The sequence below is a fragment of the Schistocerca gregaria genome, chromosome 2, assembly GCF_023897955.1.
Source record: "Schistocerca gregaria isolate iqSchGreg1 chromosome 2, iqSchGreg1.2, whole genome shotgun sequence".
In the NCBI taxonomy this organism is placed as follows: domain Eukaryota; kingdom Metazoa; phylum Arthropoda; class Insecta; order Orthoptera; family Acrididae; genus Schistocerca; species Schistocerca gregaria.
Genome location: NC_064921.1, coordinates 400,364,366 through 400,380,970, shown reverse-complemented (window position 1 = coordinate 400,380,970; position 16,605 = coordinate 400,364,366). Strand labels below are relative to the sequence as shown.

The window sequence follows — 16,605 nt, the reverse complement described above, 5'->3', positions numbered from 1 at the left end:
TCACATCACCAGGCCAATAGTGCAACTGCCTCCAAATAGCCAAATATGCTTCCACTTTCAGTCTAGCTAAAATTATTTATTAATAAACAAGATTTCTTTCTGTAATAATATTCATCACATGGTGGCTATTTTGACATGATATATATCACTAGAAAAACCAGGAAAACAAGATTTAGCGTAATCAGGGAGTCAAGAGACGCTGCTAGTTTAACTTGTGGATTTTCTGGTTGCATTTATTTTTTATTGTGGTCAGGAGTAACTTAAGAATGAAATGATACCAACTGCCATGAAAGATTCAGGTTATTATTTAGGAAAAACAGTCTGTGGCACATTCGGAATGGTGTATGCGGTTGCTTAGGCTTCTACTGTCCAATTCTTTTACAAAGATGATAATATTTTATTGAAAACTGAGCCATTCATTTGCATAAAATTTAAACCAATGTTTGTCCTACAGTACAACACAGTAGCAGCCAGTGGATGAAAAGTTCATCCCTTGCTTTTATGGTTCTTATTAATGTCCTCCGTTTTGCAGGACCATGTGTGCCACAGATACTCAATCATTGAACAAATCACAGTGTGCTTAATTCACAGAATTACAATTACAAAACAATAAATATAAACAAGAAATTAGTGACAGTATATACTTGTCAGTAACATGCAGCAAAAGGCTCTAAACTACTGCGAGGCACTCTAGGAAAAAAATAAAAAAAATAATGCAACACAAAAAAACCTTTTCTTTTGGATTTGAAAATCTAAGGTTTGTCAAATTATTTATTTCTGCAAGTAGCCTGGTGCCATTATAACCTGCAAACCAGTGTATTTCTTCAGGAGCAATCTTCAAGGATATGTAATCCAAGAACAAATATTTTTTTCTGTCGTGTATTTAGTGCATGTATGGTGCAGTTCCTTCTCAATGAACTCTTGTTATTAACTCCAAGTCTAGTCCCATAAAAAAGTTTGTGTACAGGAGTGGTATCGCATTCAATAATGCAGCCAGAAGGTATCCTAGCAATTAACAGCCACAGAGAGCTAACATGAGGGTAGATGTCGATGTGTAAAGTCTAACAAAATGGAAATTCCTGGATGGAGCAGTACATACAATAAGGGAAAGGCAGCAACTCACTTATAGTGGATCAATACAAGAAGCACAAAATACGTAACAGAAAACAGCATCCACAATAGCTTTCGAGTACTAGCTCTTTTGCTAGCAAGACGACCCCCCCCCCCAACACACACACACACACACACACACACACACACACACACACAAATGCACATTCCCATGAGAAATAACTACAGCAGTTTCCCAAATATATGCATTACGGCAACCAACTGTTACACGCTATGGAATTACCATACAGAGCAACGAAAGACTGAAGCCTTTCAAGAGAAAAAGATGAACACTATAACAGCAAACCTCAAAATTCACTGCACCACTATATAGTCTTACAGGTGTCTACTACGTCTTCCACCAAACCTTCTAGAAACCCATAGTCCATCATCACGTCTTTCACCAGACTTTCTCACAATATCCCATATCAAGGTGATATTCAGTTTTTGTCATTGTGATGAACTGCTTCTGAACATCTTATTCGCATATCTTCTATTCCTTGTACCAAACAGATTCAGGCAGAAATAAACCATACCATTTTTTTAAAAAAAATTCTCACTGTTATTCTGTAGGAAAGATTTTGTTAAGTAGTTATAAACATTCCAAGGGGAGCAGTGGCCATCACATGCAAATAGTAGATCAACCCCAAATCAAATGCCACTAAGAAAGACAGGCAGATTAAGATTGTATCTTTGATTACGTTTGACCCTTTACACTCTCTCATAATCCATTTTATTTTCTTCTACTGAATTCCAGCTGACTATACATTATCATTTTAAATTTTTAATTACTCAGTCAAATCCCAGATGAGGAAGAATATTTTGCTAACTTACCCAGTAACATCTCATCTCAGAATATAGTGATCTTAAGCTTACACAGTTTATATTCAGACTGTCATTCCAGACTCACCTCTAAAGCAAACTGCAACACCCCTTTTTTCCCCTCCTATGCCGTATTTATCAAATCCATGGCATTACACTCTTGATCAAAATGTGTTATGGCATATTAACACATTCTAAACTGACCTCAAACGCCTTTGACAGGGCAACACATTTTTAAAAGAAAGAAAAAAAAAAAAAAAAACCAAAAAACATTGCATTGTAACATTAAATATGAATGGGGTGCCACATGAGGTGTTCACACCTGCTACATCTATTCATAAGAATATTTTTATTGTATATTGTAAATAGAAGACATTCTAAATATTTTTACCAAGTTGTGTTGCCCAGAAAAGTATGTACCATATTTATGCATAATTTTCCTCATTTTGGTATGAGGACACCACCAGGATGATTTTTTTCTAAGCAGTTGGTACATAAGCCTGCTTTTGGGAAGGCCTAGAGAAGCAACAGTGTTTTTCCTTGCTGTATAGCATAAAAGTATTTAATAACTTTTAAGCATTAGAGGGTACTTCTGCCTATATTCATTGTTTTTTGACAAAGACAGAATACATCAGTGCCTATATCCAAAGAGTGAAAGAATATTTCTTCTCACTGCCTGAATTGCTATCTCTTGCTCAGTCTACATCGTTCACATCAGAGGGCATCAACTGTAACAGTAGCTGCAAATTTTTATGCACAATGTGAGACAGATTCTAGTGATAATCTGGCAGACTGACAGCACCGAAGTTCTTCTTAGGCTCCATTCATGTTGCGTTAATAGCTGTTGCATATTTAACTGGTAAAGAATTGTGAATATATTTGGTAATCAAACATAACAACTACATCAAATGGAATGAAAGGAAGATGATCATTTATTGGCATCACAATAATGAACGACATAGATTTACTGAAACTTTCAGAAAACTAGAATAGGAGACCATAGTCTTTAATGTCCCGACCGGCTGACACCCCATTGCTCAGCTCAAACTGCTATGGATAGAAACTTGAAATTTGGTCAGGACATTGATCTTATACTGTACGCATTATTTAAGAAGGGATTTTTCAAAATTCTACCCTTAAAGGGTGAAACAGGGGATGGGAGATTTTTTTGAAAACATGTCACTATTAATGCCTTTTTCAAGCTAGAACTCCAAATGCTAGTATTTAGTTTCTTGTTGCAAATAAAGAAATATGTGTTTCAGCATTTTTTGAAATTTAAGCCGTATAAGAGAGAAAAAGTGGCTGAAAGGGTTTTTGAAAATAGACCATTATTAAACCACAACTAACACCTTTTTGAAGCTACATCTATGAAAATTGGAATTTGATTTCTCAGTTGGAAATATGTGATTCAGTATTGTTGGAAATTCAATCCCTGAGGTGCTAAAATAGGTGATTAAAATTTTTATGGTAATATTTCATTACAAAAGCATTTTTGAAACTAAATCTCTGAAAATTAGTAGTTGGTTTCTCGGTTAGAAATTTAAAAAAAATATATACATTTTTTGAAACTCAACCTCTAGAGTGAGGCAGTGTAATAGGAAATGAAAGTTTTTATGAAAATATTTCATTATGAAAGAATTTTTAAAGAAATTTTGTATTTGGCTTGTTGATTAGGAAGGGGTAAGTGTTTCAGTGTTTTTGGAAATTCAAGCCCTAAGCGAATAATCTAGGGGATGAAAGTTTTTATGGACGTATTTATTAAAGAAAGCATTTCTGAAAGTAAATCTCTGAAAATTTGTATCTGGCATCTTTGTTAGAAACAAAAAATGTGTGTTTTTCTATCTTTTTTGGAAATTCAACCCCTAAGAGGATGAACATTTTTATGAAAATATTTTGTTATATTTAACAAATACTAACGAAGAGATAGAGGGGCTGGCCAGTACTTACCTCAGCTCAGTACAGCCGATAGATACACAAAAAACAACCGAAAATTTACGTTCCTAGCTTTCGGAATAAATGTTCCTTCATCAGGGAGGAGAGAGGGGAAAGAAAGGGAAGAAGGGAAAGTGGATTTAGTTACTCACAACCCAGGTTATGAAGCAACAGAGAAAGGAAAACAGGGAGGATAGCAAGGATGGAGGCATGGTTGTCACAGGGAAGCCAAAGATATTCTACTGTAAGTACTACGCCAGCTTCAAATCAAAGAGGATGCATACAGAAGTAAAGAGGTATATAGTATAAAGATAAACACAACTATGTAGGATGAAAAGATGCGTGAATGGCTAAAGAGGAAAGGGAAAGAGGAGAACACTGAAGAGTCAATGGGAGTGAGGTTGTTTAACGTAGGTTCAGTCCAGGGGGATGGCGGGATGAAAGGATGTGGTGGTGGTGGTGGTTAGTGTTTAACGTCCCGTCGACAACGAGGTCATTAGAGACGGAGTGCAAGCTCGGGTTAGGGAAGGATTGAGAAGGAAATCGGTCGTGCCCTTTCAAAGGAACCATCCCGACATTTGCCTGAAACGATTTAGGGAAATCACGGAAAACGTAAATCAGGATGGCTGGAGACGGGATCGAACCGTCGTCCTCCCGAATGCGAGTCCAGTGTGAAAGGATGTGTTGGAGTGCAAGTTCCCATCTCCGCAGTTCAGTTCAGAGGGATTGGTGTTGGGTGGGAGAAGCCAAATGGCACATACGGTGTACCAGGTTCCTAGATCCCTAGAATTATGCTGGAGAGCATGCTCCGCTACTGGGTATTGGACATCTCCTAGGCGGACAGTTCGTCTGTGTCCGTTCATGCGCTCAGCCAGTTTAGTTGTTGTCATACCGATGTAAAAGGTTGTGCAGTGCAGGCATGTCAGCTGATAAATGACATGTGTAGTTTCACACGTGGCCCTGCCTTGAATTGTGTATGTTTTACCAGTAGCGGGGCTGGAGTAGGTGGTTGTGGGGGGATGCATGGGGCAGGTTTTGCAGCGGGGTCGGTTACAGGGGTAGGAACCGCTGAGTAGAGAAGGTAGTCTGGGAATATTGTAGGGTTTAACAAGGATGTTACGGAGGTTAGGGGGGCGACGAAAGGCAACTGTGGGTGGTGTGGGGAGAATTTTGTCAAGGGATGATCTCATTTCAGGGGTTGACTTGAGAAAGTCATATACCTGGCGGAGTAATTTATTGATGTATTCGAGGCCAGGATAATATTCGGCGACAAGGGCGATGCTTCTGTGTGGTCTGGGGATAGGAACATTTGTTGTTGGACGGGGAGGAATGTATTGCTCGGGAGATCTGTTTGTGGACAAGGTGTGCAGGATAGTTGCGGGAGAGGAAAGCACTGGTCGGGTTATTGGTGTAATTGTTGAGGGATTCGTCACTGGAGCAGATACGTTTGCCATGAATACCTAGGCTGTAGGGAAGGGAGCATTTGATGTGGAATGGATGGCAGCTATCAAAGTGAAGGTACTGTTGTTTGCTTCTGGGTTTGATATGGCCAGAGGTGTGGATGTGAGCTTTAACAAGATAAGGGGCAACATCCAGGAAGGTAGCTTGGGTTTTGGAGAAGGACCAGGTAAAATTCAGATTCGAAAAGGAGTTCAGGTTATGGAGGAAATTAAGGAGTGTTTCTTCACCCTTAGTCCAGACCACAAAGATGTCATTTATAAACCTACATCAGGCCAGGGGAAGCAGCTGTTGGGTCTTCAGGAAAGCCTCCTCCATGCGGCCCATGAAGAGGTTGGCATAGGACAGAGCCATCCTGGTTTCCATGGCCGTTCCCCTGATAAACAAATTTTCCGTTGTCTTTTGTGTATCTATCGGCTGTACTGAGCTGAGGTAAGTACTGGCCAGCCCCTCTATCTCTTTGTTAGTATTTGTTTTACATCTTTATATGAGATTTTCCAGTAATCATTTTGTTACATTTAAATGCATTTGAAGCTAAATCTATGAAAATTAGTATTTGACTGTAAAGAAATATGTGTTAGGGAGCAGTAGTTTGTATGGCTGTATCACCACAGGAACTCAACAGGCAGGGTTGAAAAACACCTCTGACTCCAGCTACCATAATCACTTTTGGTCAGAATTACCTTAGGAATACATCATGTTTCTATGGCCTTAATTAGCATAAAAAGTCTACAAGATGTTGCAATTTGTGGGCAAAATAAAAATTCGATAAAAAAAAAAATATCTGCGCAAACCGTACAGCCCCCAAAAGCGAAGCACTAAGCTAGTTTGGTGTATACTTCAAAGAAAATAAATTGCCTATATCAGTTAGGGAGGGTTTTATTAACAGTCACATAAATCTCTCTCTTTCTCTTAACTTCACAATGGTGTGCTACATTTCAAATTATGAGTATTTTTTCTATCACGTACACAAAGGTTATAGTTGTTGATTAGCATATTTCGCCTGCAATATGGCAGTGGATTAGGTAGGTTCTTAGAGCGGCAAAGTTCTCGTAACATGAAAGTGGTTCTATATACAAAACTTGAAACTTGTATTGCACTTTAGCTTTGCTCAACTACAATTAATTCATTCCAATTGCAAAGTGAACTTATATTTCTTATGTTAATGAATATGATTTACAAAGTGGAAACAAACAGAAATATTGTTATTTTTGTTATTTACTGTAAACAGGAAACGGTATCAGCTGTTTCATAACATTAAATTGTGAAGTTTTAAATTCTGTAATTATCAGGTTGACATTCATTCTATGCAAGAGGAGAAGATGTCATAAGCAAATGAATGTTCAAGTTAAAACTGTAAAAGTAACTAAGAAATTGCTGGAGTATATAAAAGATAACTTAAAAACCAGATAACTGTATAACAACAATAGAATTATAATGACAGTATGTAAATTTCATAAATCACATTGTAATCAAACAATGAAATGTATTAGTTTTTTGGTGCAAACATTGCCAAGGTTGATGTCTGCAAAATCATTTACATCTACATAACATACATACCCCACAAATCCCATACAGGACATGGTGGAGGGTACCCTGTGCTACTGTTAGTCATTGCCCTTCCTGTTCCACTGTGTGTATGCCTCCATACAAGCCCTGATTTCTTTTATACTGTCTTTACAGTTCTTACGTGGGTGGCAGTAGGAGTCATCTGCACTCTGTTGCAAATGTTGGTTCTAACACTTCCTCAATAGCATTGCACAAAAATAATGTATTCTTTCCTCCAGGGAGTCCCATTTGAGTTCACAGAGAAGCTCCATAATTCTCATGTATTGGCAACGAATCTAGCAGCATGCCTCTGAACTACTTCAAAATTTTCTTTTAATCTGACCTGACAGGTTTTCAAACACTTGAGCTACACTCAAAAATGGGTTGCTCAAGTGTTCTGTATGTGGTGTCTTTTATAAATAGAACAACACTTTCTTAGAATTCAACCATTCACTTTCTTAGTAAAAGCAATGGTAGGGAAAAAATTGGAGGCCACACACAGGAGCAACAAGATGTGAAGCATGGTCACATATATTACGCAATAATTATATAAATCCTCAAGAAAGATAACAAAAAAATATAGTGATAACTGCCTATAGCAATTTATTTTTATTTGAAACATTTACAACAAAGGACATGTCAGAACTCGAAAACTCTGAATTAAGGACTTAGGAAAAAACTACGATGAAACATGAAGTTCAATCTCAAGTCAGTCATGATAAATACTTTATTACTGTGTTTCCCACTCTGAAGTACATTTTTATATAAAGTGTATCAAATCTGTTGAAGTTTGGATAATGCATTAACTGTGTTATTAATACAGTCAAATAATGTGGAGGTTGTACCTCTTATGCTGATACTTATCTTTATAACTTAAAGACAGCTACCGTAGAGCCATAAACCTGCAATTAGTTGCATGACTGGAAAAAATTAAAGATTTTCATCATTGTGAACTACAAGTTTACTATTACCAGTCACCGTGACTGGTAACAGTAAACTTTTGTTTCATTTAATGTCAATAACAGTCATGGTAAAGCCTAACCTAAAATGTTCGCATTTAAAGTTAAGCAGTTACATTTCACTTAACAAGTAAAACAATTTTCATAGATTAGCTGCATCCAATCTTTTTATAAAATCTTGACAGTTACCTCCATTTTTATAACCATCCTTTTCATGCACTCCCTCTAAAAAACTGTGGTCCTACAAAAAATATACCTTCTCTGATGGAGATAAAAAAAAAGCTTGCCAGTACCTATACTTTCTGCAGTATCCCACTGATCACACTTTTTTCTCATTCTCTTCTTATTTCAGTTTAGAATTATGGAATACCTTCTACACCACAACTAAGTTAACAGATTTTCAAATCCCATGTGCTGTTGACTACTTTTTGTTTAAACTCTCTTTCCTGCCCTGATGTAATTACCATGACCCATATTACTGGGAAACTTCCTTATTATTTCCTGTCTCTATTTGATTTTACAAAGAATTCTGTACATATGTAGATTATCCAGCCCTTTATTTTCAAGGCAAACATCAACTTTTTCTTGAAGTTATTTGATAGTGAAAAGGAGAAAACAACATTATAAAATATAGGTCCAATGAGAAGAAACTACAGTAATGAAATGTGGCTCTTTCTGTCTGTGGATTGCGTAATGATTTATGATGCAAGGGTGAAATATCCTAAGGCTTTTTAGAGATGATGCTTTTTCCTTAATGAAATTTTATCATAATAAAGCATTTTTTAAAAATAAGTCTAATAATGTAATAACTGGAAATCCATCTCGAGCATGAGACTATATATGACATATATGTCACATTCTATGATCCAGCAAACATAACTACTACATTTTGATTAGAGGTTACGTATGTAAGAGGTCAACAGTGACAAAAAAAAGACTTCAACAAACATCGTCAACAGGTGCTAAGAAATAATCAGAAGAGTCATTACACTCCTTATCTTGGTTGGGAGACAGCATTACAGGTATGTATAAAAGTCCATTTTTTGTAGTTTTAAGGCTGTTGCGATTCTTCCCATCGCCCCCATGTGTAGCAACAGATGATGGGCTACGCACACTGGAAACCAGCCCCCCACCCCCCAACACCCAACACCCTCGCTGATCACTTTGCCGGAGGGTGAACTTAGATGGCCACATTTCCCGTATGCCATGCACACCGAACTGTCATTCAAGGTCCCTTGTTCCGCTTCTGAAGAGCTAATACACCCGGCCATGCTCTCAGCAGCTCGCACACATAATGCCACATGCCTCGTGTCATCGTCTGCTGCATTTCACTGGGATATGTGCGAACAGCAAGATTCTTACCCAACATTCAGTGTCAGTGTTCTGTCAGGGTTTGTTCAACAAGTGGAATGCTACTATATCTTTCAGAGCCACCTTCCAGAGCTGTGCTCCTTGAGGTGCTTCTATTGACTACAGGTGTATAAAGCCTGATGCTGGATGCCTGCAGTGTAGTGCAGTGCACACCAGAAGTACCATGTTTCACTATTCCATCACTGGCTGTTTTGGCACTTCCTTTCCTGCCAAATATGCCATTGAAGCGAGTTTTCCTGCACTACCAGATGACAACGAACAAGGGCTGTAAGCCATTCATGGTCCGCCCTGTCCAGAGATTCCACCTCGAGCAAGGGCCCTCCTTGATAAAGAAGTATTAACTCACTGAATTTTACTGTAGTTGTTACCTTTCAGGAATAATGTCTCGGAACTAGTCCATTCAGCTCTTCCAGCATGCCCCATTAGTTATTGTCATCTTCCTTAATTAGCACACCATTTAGGACACCATTTGGGCATGTGTCCCCCTTAGGAGTATAGAAGGGAACATAACTCATTCCTTCACTGGTGACCCCTCTTTAAATCAAAGCATTGAATCTCTTTACCGAAACATCTCATTTTGCCTTTTATTATTTTGATTAGCACACCCCACATGGTCACAAAATCTGTTGCCTTTAGGTTGACTGGATGTATCCCGCTCGCACCTCCACCCACCCCTTGCCTTCTCCGCCCCTCCTGCACCCGTCCACACTTGCCATCCCTCCGAACACATCACTGCTCCCTTGCTGCACCCCTCCATACATATCCACACTTCGTGATTACCACCGAACCTCTCGCACCCCTACCCACACCTCTCTGCGTACGCTGTCCCCTCGCATGAAGCACCACACTCCAAAGAGCGGGTGCGCAGTTGACAGATGCATGCCTATGCCATAGTGTTACTGTGCAGCTTACTGAACACTCCTCCCCACAATAGAACATGGCAAAGATTGTATTGTGTTGTGCACACTATGCATATCCCGCCTACCTTCTTCTCCATAATATTGCTTACCAGAACCACTCCACAAACCACAACACACTACCCGCACTCTTAACCAAAATGTTGCTGCCCCATGTTCCCACCCCGACAGTGGTCATGCTCCACATGCTCTCTAGCCAGCAGCCCCATTACCCATCCCGCCCCAGCATCTATGAGCACTTTGGAGGTGTCGGAACTCCGCATGCACCTGTCAGCACTACATACCCACTTGACTCAGCGGACCTCTGACCAACAGGGCAGTGTGCCCAGCACAAGCCAACTCTGCAAACCCTCCCCCAAGTTATGCAGCCTCTCACTTCCCCCTTCAAACCATGGGTCACACACCTGTGGTTTTCTTTCATCGAGGCAGTTATCGCAAGTTGCTCTGTCACAAGTGATGCAATGAAATTTGGGATGGTGTTCACCTCGACCCGCCCATAGTTGCTCAAGTACGGGATGTTATATCAGCGACCACACGGATCCGTCCCTGTTGCTGGATCACATCTGAGTGTTGTTGAACTGCACATTCTCCCTGAAGGGCTGCTGCTAAACTGCTGGCCGATTCCCCTTCCCAACCCTATACAGGCTGCCCTGGCCTCGCATGCCCATTTATCGTTAGACGATGCAATGGTCTTGCTCGATAAACTATTTGAAACTCTGAACTCACTCCAACCTCCTCCCGCTACCCCCCCCCCCCCCCCCCCTCCCCGTAGGTGCAGCGTGGAACACTGGCTACCGTCCTGCAGCTCTGGCCAGCTATTCACTCACCCCACCCACGCCTCCAAGTGCGCAACATCACTGGCGTCACCTGCCACTAACAACCCTCTGCTCAGCATGCAGGCCCCTGAACTCTACCAGATACTAAAGTGCCTGAGCTACAAACTGGCAGCACCTACCACCACTTACATTTCACACATCTGCCACCAGGTGATGACTGCCCTCAGACATGTGATGCCAACCTAGGAAAAAACAGTCGTCCCCACCCGTGTGGTTGTAACCCCCCTCCCAACAACCACCGTGAACTAGGCACAGCTTCCTGGTACCACCAGAAGTTTGGGGAGAACGTAACCAACTGCAGACTTCCATGCTCCTGGTCCCCAAACCCTGGCAGTCATCGGAAGTAGGTGCCCCCAGCCACTGTACCAATTTACAGCACCTATTCATACAGTATGTGAATGACACTAGTCCCCCTGTCCACTACCTCAATGACATCAGCTCCAACTTATCCAAATTCCCCCTTAAACTACTTCTAATCCCCACCCCACCCCCCCACCCGTCCCCTCCTCCTCACTGCCACCAACAACTGAGCCATCCCTACCTATGGGATGCATACTTGCTCACTCAATCTAGGCTTCCAGCATGAACTCCCGTGCACCTTCAAGGTCGTGGACAGTACTGACCCCATTCTGGGTGCCGACTTCCTCAGTCATCACAGGCAACTGGCCGACTTAGCGAAGCACCATTTAGTTGACAGCATCTCTGGCAGAAGCATCTGCTGCAGCTCCTGCCCTGCCATGTGCTTCACTGTGAAACAGCTGGCAGTTTCAGGCCCAGCCCCTTGCAACTCTCCTCCTCATCCAGTCACCCAGCACCCTTTGGAATCGTTCAGCATGACACTGTGCATTATATCGCCACTAACCCTGGCCTCCGGATTTTCTGCTGTGTCCGCCACCTCCTCCCTCACACGCACAAAATCGCACGAAAGGGGTTCAAAGAGCTGCTTGCCACTGGCATACTTCACCCTTCCAAAAGCCTCTGGGCTTCAGCTCTTCACTTCACCCTCAAAAGAACGGTTGCTGGCGCCCTCATGGTGATTACCGTAAACTCAATGACTGCACCATTCCTGACCGCTATCCGGTCCCATTCTCCCCCACCTATGATATTGCCATATCTAAGGAGCTGCAGTCTTCAGTAAGATAGATTGCACCAAAGCCTACACACAAATTCCAGTCCCACAGAGGACATTGAGAAAGCAGCTATAACCGCACTTTTCAGCCTGTCTGAGGGTACATAAACGACATTCGGCCTCTGCAATGCCGCACAAACATGGCAGTGAATTTTGGACAACAACCTCCACAGCATACCGTGTTGTTTCACCTACCGACATGATACACTCATCTACTCCAGAGACCCTATTGAACATCACCAACACCTACGGGAAATTTTTTAGTACCTACAGAAAGCTGAAGTGATCCTCAACATGGCACAATGCATTTTCAGTGCAAGGGAGGTTGAATTCCTTGGACTTCCAGTATCTGCTGCTGGATCCCACCCCCTCCCCAACGTAGTACAGGCAGTAGCAGGCTTTCCACATCCTATTAACTTCAAAAGCCTCCAGCATTTCATTGGCACTCTGTGTTAATAAAAACAAAGGCAACAAGATGGTCCCATGAACCCATGCCATGACAGAGCTCCAAAAAAGCAAACTGGGACCTCACCAATGTGGTCCTTTTGGCCCACTCCCACCCTAATGCCCCTCTTTTAATAGTGGCGGATGCCAGCCACATGACTATTGGAGCCATCCTACGAAAATACATGGACAATGTCTGGCAACCACTTGCCTTCTTTTCATCCAAGCTTTCTGACGCACAACACTGCTGGGGTGCATGTGTCTGTGAGCTGCTTGCAGACCAGAAAGCTATCTGCTAATTCTGATTTTCAGTCAAGGGACATGTCTTTACAATCTTCACAGACCACCACCCCCTCGCCTCTGGTTTTTGCAGGAAAGACGTAGACCAGATCTCACCTCAACAGATTAGGCTACAGGAGTATATCACACAATTCACTACCAACATCCAGCACATTGCTGGCATTGATAACATTGTAGCAGTTTGCCTTAGACGCTCCTGCGCCATCACGCACTCCTTAGACTACAATGCCCTGTCCACTGCTCAAGAAGGGGACCTGGATCTAGCTCACACGCTTCAAAATGTAGACTCTGGCCTTAATCTTCGGCTAAGATCCATGCCCGGCTCTGACCATAATATCTGGTGCGACATCCTCATGGAACCTTCATAACCTAACAGTTCCAATGATCACCCCCCCCCCCCCCACTTCCCCTGCGCCCTCCTCCATCCCACCTTCCGAAAACTCACATTTTTCTGCATCCGTGGCCTCGCACATCCAAGCATCTATGCTTCTGCACCTCTTTGAAACAACACTTCGTCTGGCTGGGTATCAAACTTGAGGTGCTTCTATGTCTACAGGTGTACAAAGCCCAATGCCAGATGCCTGGTTTGTTCTCCCAGTATCAGCAATTGGAATAATGTGTGCAATGCAGTGTAAACAGTGCACTGAAGTGCAGTGCGCACCACAAGTACCAGGCGAGTTTATTACTATTCCATCCCCAGCCATTTTGGCACCCTCTTTGCTGCTAAGTGTACCACTGAAATGGGTTTTCCCACTCCGCCAAACAACACCAAACAAAGGCCATAAGCCATTCATGGTCCACCCCAGAGATTGTACCCCAAGCAAGGGACCACCTTGATTAAGCAGTATTAATTCACTGAATTTTACCACAGTCATTAGCTTTTAGGAATAATATCTCAGAACCAGCTTGCATGGATCTTTCAGTATGCCCTGTTAAATGTCTTCTTCCTTAATTAGTGCACCACTTAGGAATGTATGCCCCTTACGAGTGTCCTTTACGAATATCGAAGGGAACATAAATCGTTCCATCAAGGCTATTACGTTCATGTTTAAAACTGTGAGGGTGCTTTTAACAAAATAACCTGTAACACAATCCCAAAAATTCACAGCCATTTCTTGTACAACTGGAAGCAGAACTCATTCACAAAAGAAGATTTCTTCAGCTAAATGGCAGTGAGACTTCATGGCAGATTGAAATTATATGCCAGACTGGAACTCTGACTCTAACATGTAGCTTTTCACATTTAATGCTTGTAAAAACTGAGTTATCCAAGAAGACTTTATAGTTTGCCTTGAAGGATCAAATTTGCAGTACTACTTGTATTACACAAGTAGCACCGTATTTGTTCTATTTGGTATGGGTCCCATACACTTGAGCAATATTCTATAATCAGTTGCACGAATGATTTCTAAGCAATCTAGTTTGTAGACTGATTGAACTTCCCCAGTATTCTAACAACAAATTGAAGTCTACCATCTGCTTTACCCATGACAGCCTATCCAGTCATTCCATTTCATATCCCTACCAAGTGTTACACTCAGGTATTAGTACGGGTTGACAAATAACAACAGTGGCTCATTGACAATACGGTTATAGGATAACACATTTTTTTCGTTTTGTGAAATTGTGCATTTCATAAAATGCTAAAATGTAGTATCCTATGACTATAATACCAATGAGCCACTGCTGAAATCGGTCAACTCATACAAATACCTGAGTGTAAAACTTTTTAGGGATATGAAATGGAATAATTGCATAGGCTCAATTGATTGGTAGAATACTGGAGAAGTGCAATCAGTCTACAAAAGAGTATGCATACAAATCACTTGTGCGATTGGTTCTTGAATACTGCTCAAGCTGAGGGACCTGAACCAAATAGGACTAACAGAGGATTTGAACATATACGCAGAATGGCAGCATGAATGGTCACATGTTTGTTTGATTTGTGGGAGAGTGTCACAGAGATACTGAAAGAACTGAACTGGAAGACACTCAAAGACAGACAAACTCTTCCGAGAAAGTCTATTTACAAAATTACAAGAACCAGCTTTAAATAATTAAGTAAAACACAGGAACACAAGGCTACAGAAATAAATAACACATTATAAAGAAAATGTTTTCAACAAGGAGTGAGCTGCAAGGAAATTTTTCAACTTGGATTTGAATACTTCGGGTTTATCACTCAATTTTTTTCAGTTCCTCTGGAAGCCTACTGGAAAATGAGACCTGCTGAATAGTGCACCCTTTTCTATACAACTGTATATTGTTGTTCAATTTAGTTTTCACTGAATAGATGATGCAGTTTCTTCTGAAAGAATTACTGGTGTCGACAATATATCTCATGATAATACAGGGACGGCTGAGTTAGAATTCTGAGACACCTGAACAATGGCCTACACAAAATTCATGAGCTGATACCACAGATCAGACTGACCACCTTTTTATTGGCTAAGAGTATTCTCGGTGAATGCACATAATTGCTCCAAAATATAACACCACAAAAAGTAAAAGAGTCAAAGTAAGCAAAGGAGAGAAGCCTTTATGTTTCAGAGTCATAAGACATTGGCAATCATTCTTATAATGGAGATATCAACATTCAGTTTCTGCACAAGGTCTTGAATGTGATACTCCCAAAAATCTCTTCCATCTACATCCAGTCCCAAGAATTTAAACTGATAGGCTTCAATGACTGGCCACCTTTCGATAGTCAATTTTTGCATTTACAAGAGATTCATGTCAGAAACTGCACGCATAGCACTTTGTTACCGTTAAAGTGTTAATCCGTTCTCTGAAAGCCATATGCTGATATTACTGACTACCCTATTAGCGATATCACATATACTGTGTGCTACGTCTTTCACAATAACATTTGCGTAATCTGCAAGGAGAAAATTTTTGTGTCATCTGTCATTTTTAGTGGCAAGGTACTGATTTGTACCAGGAAAGGCAAGGGACCAAGAACAGAACCCTGTGGCACCTACCCCTCCCTCCTGCCCACCTCCCACCACCAGTTTACATGACCCCAGACAGATTCAAACCTCTTCTCTGTCTGGGGGCACTGGAGGACAATCTGCTTCTTACTTTCCAGAAATGAAGTAAACCATTGTTGCGCTTTTTCCCTAATCCTACATTGTTCTAACTTGTGCAAAAGTATTGTATGGTCCACATAATCAAAAACATTTGTTAAACCACAGAAAACACCTACTGTCGTCAACCAGAAAGACTTGCTGCACAAGTGGCTAAATACCGAACTAAATATGGTCCATAGGTCTTCATAATTCTACTTGAAAATTCATCATACTTATGGGTGTCTATACTTTTTAATGAAGTAATAATTTATTCAATTTCGTCTCTCCTTACTTTCTGTAGTTGCATGTGATGTGGTTGAAATTGAACACCAGCTCTCAAGAGTTCTACACGGTTACCAGTACTAATAAAATTTAGATTTAAGTGATTATTTACATTAACTGACTATTAAATATTTTACACAACTCTGGTGGATCGCTAATGTTCTTATTCTCACATAGAATTAAGGTGTAATATGTTGAGTGCCTATATTCTGCTCTGATACCTCTTTCACATTAGACCACATTGTTTTAATTTTTTCTGAGAGGTTTCTGTTCTCTTGGTGTAATATAATGTTTTAGCTTGTCTGGTGACCCTCCTTAGGACTTTGCAGTATTGCCAGTGGTAATATTCTGTTACTGAAATAATCTTGATCATTAACGATTAACAGTCCATTAGTAACTTTTCTAGCATTTTTCCCATCAACTAGAGAA

General features: G+C 40.9%; 1 protein-coding gene across 7 annotated transcripts in view; it reads right to left on the bottom strand.

The window, feature by feature from the left end:
• LOC126322393 (rho guanine nucleotide exchange factor 7) overlaps positions 1-16,605 on the bottom strand; it is a 136,980-nt gene that overhangs the window by 20,127 nt on the left and 100,248 nt on the right. The window lies entirely within an intron of this gene.